Source organism: Peromyscus maniculatus, chromosome 8 (assembly GCF_049852395.1).
Source record: "Peromyscus maniculatus bairdii isolate BWxNUB_F1_BW_parent chromosome 8, HU_Pman_BW_mat_3.1, whole genome shotgun sequence".
In the NCBI taxonomy this organism is placed as follows: Eukaryota; Metazoa; Chordata; class Mammalia; order Rodentia; family Cricetidae; genus Peromyscus; species Peromyscus maniculatus.
In genome coordinates this window covers 79,880,596-79,888,318 of record NC_134859.1, presented here as the reverse complement: position 1 = coordinate 79,888,318, position 7,723 = coordinate 79,880,596, and the positions used below count along the sequence as shown (strand labels likewise).

The 7,723-nt window shown below is 39.4% G+C and overlaps 1 pseudogene; it reads right to left on the bottom strand.

Annotated features, from left to right (window-relative positions):
* Positions 1-1,879: 1,879 nt before the first annotated feature.
* Positions 1,880-7,723, bottom strand: part of LOC102925783 (RE1-silencing transcription factor pseudogene) — a 54,837-nt pseudogene continuing 48,993 nt past the window's right edge.

Sequence of the window (7,723 nt, the reverse complement as noted above, 5' to 3'; positions counted from 1 at the left end):
TCTTAGTATGGAATCTAATACACCTCCTAATTTTTGACTTCCTTGCCTGACTCTGCCCTACCTACCACTGAAATTTAGGCTCACTGTCAAATTTGGATTGATGAAGTTGTCAACTACAGAATGAATACTTCAGGGAATTGCTAATTTTGACCTTACTTGAAATCTGTATATAGAAAAAAATAGTGAAAAACTATCAGATTTATTTTTTTGATGGTAATGTAACCGTGAAACTAAAATGAAAAAAAATATGAGCGAGATAGAGTGTATACTGATTTCATTTCATAATATAAATAATACAGTCTTAAACAGATGTTTAGTCAAAATAATTCATCTGTTCTTATATAGAGAGGTAGATTTACCATAAAGAGAAGAAATTGAAAACTCAGTCTCCTTCTGTTCATTGGTGATAGCTAAGCTGGAGCTCCCTCTGAGCACATTATTCTGTGCTTTCATTTGGGTACATATTATATTAATTTTAATTACATCATTTTTTGAGAGAGAGAAAGAGAGAGAGAGAGAGAGAGAGAGAGAGAGAGAGAGAGAATATGAGGTTGAGTAATGAGGTGTGTATATTATGGTATGCATTGGTGCAGGGCTGAGGACAACTTGCAGGACTTGTTCCTCTCCTTCCACCGTATGGGTCACTGGGCTTGGACTCAGACCATTAGACTCAGAGGTAAGCTACTTTACACACTGAGCCACCTCATTGGCCCCATGCTCTTGTACTTAAAATTCCACCATATGAATATGAGAAATAGCTTGGTAGACTAATGGAACACAGTGCCATTCCAAAGACCTATGCAGATGAATGATGATGGTTTATGAGACAGAGAGCTGCATAAACTTGTGAGAAAATTGGGCTGTTTGATCAGCAATGATAGGACTAGCGGGCCAATATGAGGAGCCATGCTGTGAAGTGGATACTTGCATGGCTAATATGTAGCATGTGATTGGTGAAGTGGACATTAGCTGTGCTCAGCACATTTTGCACAGCTCTCTGAGACTTGGCAATTATCTATTATGTGGGTTCTGCTTCCCTAAGGCAGAAACCAGCAAGTATATAGACAGGGGGCCTAGATTTCAATGACTGTATCCACCTGGGCATGAGTTTGATTAGGAAAAATCCCCCTGGCTTTGGGGAGCAGCACACAGGGGTTCTAGCCTTCAGACTCAAGTTCATTAGCAGTAACAGCAGTGTTGGCACCCAGCTGTTGTTCAGAGGCCTAATCTTTGCTGGGACAAACCTATGGTGTGATTTGGGAAAACCAAGTTCTCCTGAGTCTGACTTTACATCCTTCCTGGCCTTTTTCTTTTCTTTTTTTCTATTTATTTATTTATTTATTTATTTATTTATATATTTATTTATTTATATATTTATTTATTTATTTATTTATTTTACATTTAGGGCATACTTTATATAACATATATTCCAACACATTGGAATATCTATAATAAAGAAATATTTCTAGGTACATATGACCTGCCAAAATTCAAAATTGAACTGAGAGGATATAAACACCTTAAGGAGATCTCTATCAAGCAATGTGATTGAAATATTAATAAAAGTCATAGCAAATAAAATGCTATTGCTCATCAAATTTTTCCAAGTAACCAAAAGAAAAGAAACAGACTCATTCTGTGAAGCCATAATCACCATGATACACTAACCAGATGAAGACAGAACAGGAAATGACAAGATTCTTGATGGTTATATATGCAAGTCTTGGATTGTTCAATGTGTGCAAATCAATTAACATATTAAAGAACATAAAAATAAACAAGAATCGATGTCACACAGTCATTTTAACAAATCAGAAAAGCTTCTGAGTAAATGCAACATTCCTTGATGTTGAAATCTGGACAGATACAATGTCCACTGTTGAAAGAATTTTTCTTCAATTTAAATGTCTTTTCTCATCTCTAAAAAAACCTTAAAGTGCTAACTTTACTTATATAAAGCAGGCAAATTCTTCAAGTAATTTGCTACGCCAATTTTTATCAGCCTAAACAAGGAACTAAAAATAGCAAGTGAAGTGAAAAGGGCAGAACACCCGACCGGTTCCACACAGGTAGACACCCCGGAGAACGTCACCTACCATCCCGCCTTTCTTAACTGCACTGCACAAGCTAACAGATTAAGTATCTGTTTTCTTACATTAACTCCCTAGGATTTGCTAAGGTTTTTGCAAGTCACTAGGTAACACATACAGTCCTAAGGAAATAATGTCACTTAAAAATCAGCACTGGACACTAATTAAAGCGAGCTTGTGTGTGTCTACTGCCTTAAACTAAAAGTGAGGCATTGCTTACAAACTGTGACGAGCTGCCCTCCACCGGCCGGCTCACTACTCCTGCCCCTCAGCTGCTTTTTCAAGGAAGTATACATTAACCAGATGGCGATTGAGGTGCTTGCTGTAATCCTTTTCCTTTCTGCAAGACCGATCACAGAAAATACAAACAAACTCTCCCTTGGTTATTTTAACTGCCAACCCCTCCTTCCCACTTTTTGAACTTGCTTCTTGTGGCACTGGCCGAGCCCCATGCAGCCCAGAATCATCACTTCCCTCGGACATATTACCACTCAGGTCTCTTCCATCATGGCTGTGGATGCCTTCGTCTTCATCAATGTCCGGTGACTCGTTTTCAGTCAAAGTGATAGGAGGCGAGGTCATTACGGTTGGTGATGGGACAGGAGGCAATGGTGATGCCGGTTCGGGTGCTGAGGCTTTCACAGGGACACTGTCTGGGTTCTGCTCAGTGTCCACTTCCATTTCACAAAGCCCAGCTGAACCAGTCTGACACTTAGCATGTAACGTTTCACCACCTGACCCATTTGAGTTTTGTTCCGAGGATAAGACACTGGTAGATTCCTTGGGAGCAGCAAGCGTAGCTAGACTCTTGCCAGCTTCCTCTGTTCCCAATTTCTTGAGAGGGGCCATTTTATTTCCTTCCCCATCAGAGCCAATTTCTTGGTCCTTGGGTGTCTCGTCTCTTCTTGAGTTTCCCTTTGGAAGATCCTGTGTGTGCCTGCTTCCCTTCAGAAGCTGGTTATCTCTAACAGGCACTAAGCCAACTTCAATAAGGACTTGCTCCTGCCGCACCACCTCACTCCACATGCCCGACTTCTCCTTGGTACTCTCTTTTCAGGGAGAAGACCTTTTGGTGACTGGTTTCACTTGAAGAGGTGGTTCCATGACAGCAGGAGGCTCTTTCTGAACAGATCCCATGTGAGGAGGCCCTGTCTGAGCAACCTCCACCTGAGCATGGTCCAAAGGACAAAGCAGCCTCTTCTGACAATGTCCCCGCTGAGGCTCCATGGGAGGAGGCGGCTCCATCTGATCAGGCTCCATGGGAGGAGGTGGCTCCCTCTGAGCAGGCTCCATGGGAGGAGGAGGCTCCATCTGATCAGGCTCCATGGGAGGAGGCTGTTCCATCTGAGTAAGCTCCATGGGAAGAGGCTGCTCCATCCCTGGAGGCTCTGTGGGAGGAGGCGGCTCCCTCCGAGGAAGCTCCAGGGGAGAAGGCAGCTCCCTCCGAGCAGGCTACAGGGGAGGAGGCGGCTCCCTCTGAGGAGGCTCTAGGGGAGAAGGCAGCTCCATCTGAGCAGGCCCAGTCTGAGCAATATCCATGGGAGAAGGAAGCCCGGGCTGAGTAGAGCCTGTAGGGGTGACCACCACCTGAGTGAGCACAGGACCGGAAGAGACCTCCTCCTGAGCCAGCTCCATGGAAGGAGGCTCTGCAGGAGCCGTCTCCTTCTGTGTCTCCTGAGCAGGTCTGCTGCCCTTCTCACTTGATTTACCTTTTTGAGGTTTCTTCTTTGCACCTTTTTTAATGGAAGTATTTTGCTTTTTATTGTCCCCCTTAGTCTCCTCCGTCTTGCTGTCATCCTTTGGCACCTCGGTACTATTTTTGGATTTGCTTTCCGTCTTTTTTTTTTTCTTTTTTTGTCACTGGTTCCTCGTTCACAGGCTCATCTGACAGATGGGCTTCAGCATCCACCTTTCTTTTGTTCTTCTTAGCTTTACTGACTTTTTCTTTATTATTTCCTGTATGTACATCTATGTGTTTCGTCTCTGCTGCCTTAGTCTCTGTCGCGGATTTCCGAGTTCTGGTAGTTACCTTTGTGTGCCTTTTTCATATATGGCTTTACTGCTTAAACTAGTCAGAGCATATTCTGATTGCAAATAAGAACAATGAAGAGCACAAGTCATACTTGGGATGTACAAAGGACATTTCCCAAATCAATAAGATAAAAGAGCTTAAAAATGAGCAAGCTATTGAGAAAAGAAAACCTGAATGGAATTGTTAAGTAATGCATGAAAAGATGCTCTCCAGCTTCAGTAATCAAGAAATGCAAATTAAATGACTGGGAAGATGCTTCACACTCAACAGTTAGGAAGACGCTAGACATCTACTAAGATCAGCTGAGGATGCAAGGATGTGACAAAAGATAAACTGTCAATTAACCATTGATGAAATGATAAATTGGTGCAGCCATGTGGCCAGGCACGGTTAGACCAAGTGGAAGCTGTGCAGACCTATGACACACAAATACGTACACAGCAGAAATCCTTTCTCATATCCTCTGGGAGGCATTTACAAAGATGTTTTCCAGAACTACTTCTATTATTAAAGATTTAACAACTCAGGAAGTCAAAAGGAAGGAGCAAGTCAGATAAAATCACACATAGGTTTTCTTCAATAAAGTTTCATGCAGCAATCAAAATGAAAAGGCATAATAAACATAAATCAGTGACAAATATTAAATCAAAGTTAAGTGGCCCAAAAATGAAATAGAATAAGTAATGTGGTCATATCAGCATCTACATTTTACACACACACACACACACACACACACACACACACACACACACATACACACACACACACACACACACACACAGTTTCTGGATAGATTGGCAGACCTACTATCATATTATTGCCTTAAAATAGTAAGTGAACTAATTGTGTCCTAATAATAAAGTACTAAAACAAGGCATGAGTACACCAGATTCTAATACATTATTCCTCTTCTTGAATATGTATTTTACATAGGTACTCTTAAAATTTATTATTAAGAACAGTATACATATTCAATATGACAAAGGAAAGGAAAGGATGGGGGAAATGGATAGCCAGAGAATAATAGCAGCAAAGCCAGTGTCTTCATCAAGAGGTTTCAGTGCACAGAACATTAAAATGTGCAGCAAGGATACCTTGTCAGCCTCTGCTTATTAGTTTCTGAAGGAATGGGTGTAAATCCTGCAAATCAATTACACTGGTGGACAATGTGGGATTCTGTATCATGAAGATGCAGTTCTGTGGCCTGTATCCCTGGTGTGAACATATCATAGATATTCAAAATTGCCAGTTCACTGACTGGCCCAATCCATCACTATCTTAGTTGACTCAATCATGAAAATAGTGTCTGTAAATGTTCTGCATGGTGGGGTTACAACTTTAAATGTCAAAGTACAAAGTGATTTTAAAATATGAGTGAGCAGGTTGCATTTAGGAATATATATAATATATATTCCATATATATTATATACAGTGTGTATGTATATATACATATATGCATGTAACAGCAATTAATGAAAATAGACATCATGAATTTGAAAGAGAGGAAGGAGAGGTGTACAGTTAAGTTTGGAGGGAGGAAAGTGGAGGGGGAAATGATTAATTATACTATAATTTCAAAAGAAAATGAAAAATATTTTTTAAAGCGAGTGAATAATACTCAAAATTACCCTAGAAAAACCTATTGAAAAACTCCGTGGGGAGTTAATTTCGCCAAGGTTTAATACAATATCTTCCCTTTTGCCCTGAAATTTTTTTTTCTAATTTATCTGTTAAAAGTAATACAAAAGTGTTTTTGAAAACTGCCTTACATTCCTGGGTAAAATTATACTAACAATGTATAACTTTAAATGTTACAATCACACCCTCAGAAGCAAAATGTCTTTGCAATCAGAAGCATGAATGCAAATTTGAGTTTCCCTGTCAAGGTCACTGTTTCATGTTCAGTAGGGAGTGGAGCGGCAGATAGTGTTATGTGCTATAATAGTTTCTCTTTCCTCTGTTGTTATAGATTGAGTGTACACAATAGAATTCATGTAAGTTAATTGAGAGTATGTGATCCAAACTTAAATATAACAGTTTAATTATTACAAAAAAGCTTAAATAACTGAAACAGACCAGACTATGGCTATTTTACCACAGCCATTACATCTTAACATTCTTGAATTAATGTCTTCTGATCTATTTGTTTATTTTGGATCAATCTGTGAGAGAAGAGCTCCTTTCTAAAACTTCCCCACTGTGCTCAACTTCTATTAACTGATAGACCCATGCCTGAAAAAGACTCATTCAACCTAATTCTCTACCATGTGCCTCCCTGGCATGCACTTTGTCCATGGTGCCACTCCAGGGAGAAGGCATTTTAAAAGCAATATACAGAGTGTTGTCTAGTTCCATGATAAAATATTTGCAAGTACTCCCATAAAAATAAAGGAGCAATGCCTGCTCAAATAAACAGGATGAGATGTAAAATAAACAAATAAATATAGAAGCCCAGACATGAATTAGAAAATTAATGACTTCAAAATAAAATCAAGTGGAAAATGTGTTGGGAACAGACATTTGAGGAATTCCAAATGTTGATCAATATTATGCTCATCAGAGTAAGAGAATGTTTGGACATTACACAAAAAACAAACATTAGAATGGAAAAGAATAAGTTCAGGTTCAAGAGAGTGCTATACACTGAAAGGGTGATGCTAATTTAGCCATATCTACATAATTTAGAAGTATTACATAGTTGCATTCCCATGTAAACCTTTTAGGCAAATAAATTAATATATCAGCACAAGTTAAGGAGAATAATGCTTTGGTTACCTATTGCTGTGTAACAAAAACAAGTATAAGTTAACTGTCCTAAATTTATTAATGTTCATAGTTTTATAGTAGGAGAATTTTGTTTGCTTTCATTTGGATGTTCTACCACTCCAAGTTGGTTAGGGGTATTACAGGTCATTTCCTATATGGTTGCATTTAGCCAGCATGTGGCCTGGGCTGTATAGATTCAATGTTTTCAACTTACATGCCTGGTGACTCAGTGGTCTACCCCCAGCCTCTTTCAATATGTTGTTCTTTCATCATTATAGTGTAGGCAAGAGTCAGTTTCTGCACTACTGACAGTTTGGCCAGAGTATTCTTCATGATGTAGTATAGTGGAGTGTTGTTTTGGACATTTTACAGATATATTTATAGCCTCCCTGCTCTCTACCACAAGACATATAGCAGCCATGTCTCTCAAGTTGTAACAAAAAATGTCTCCAGATATTAACTTATTACCAAAAGATTCCTGAGGCAAACTTGTCTCTGGTGAAGAACTAGGGATCTCACTCAATATTTTTATTAAAGCATGACAGCTGGCTTCCCAATCAACAAAGAGGAAACTGCCTTTTGAAAGGCAGGGGCCAGAAACCACAGATAATGCTTTTTATGACATTCTGTTAGTCAAAGGAGGTTTTATTCCAGTTCAATACAATGAGAGAGAGATTGACCTCCCCTGTTTCAAAGGGATGGGAGGTTTAGAATTTGTAGTTGACTTCACGTTCTTTGGCTCTTATCTTACCTCTTCTTCCCTATCTTGTGATTTTTATGATGTGTTCAATTATATCCTTATACTGTGCAAACTATGGTAGGCCACCACTTCTCA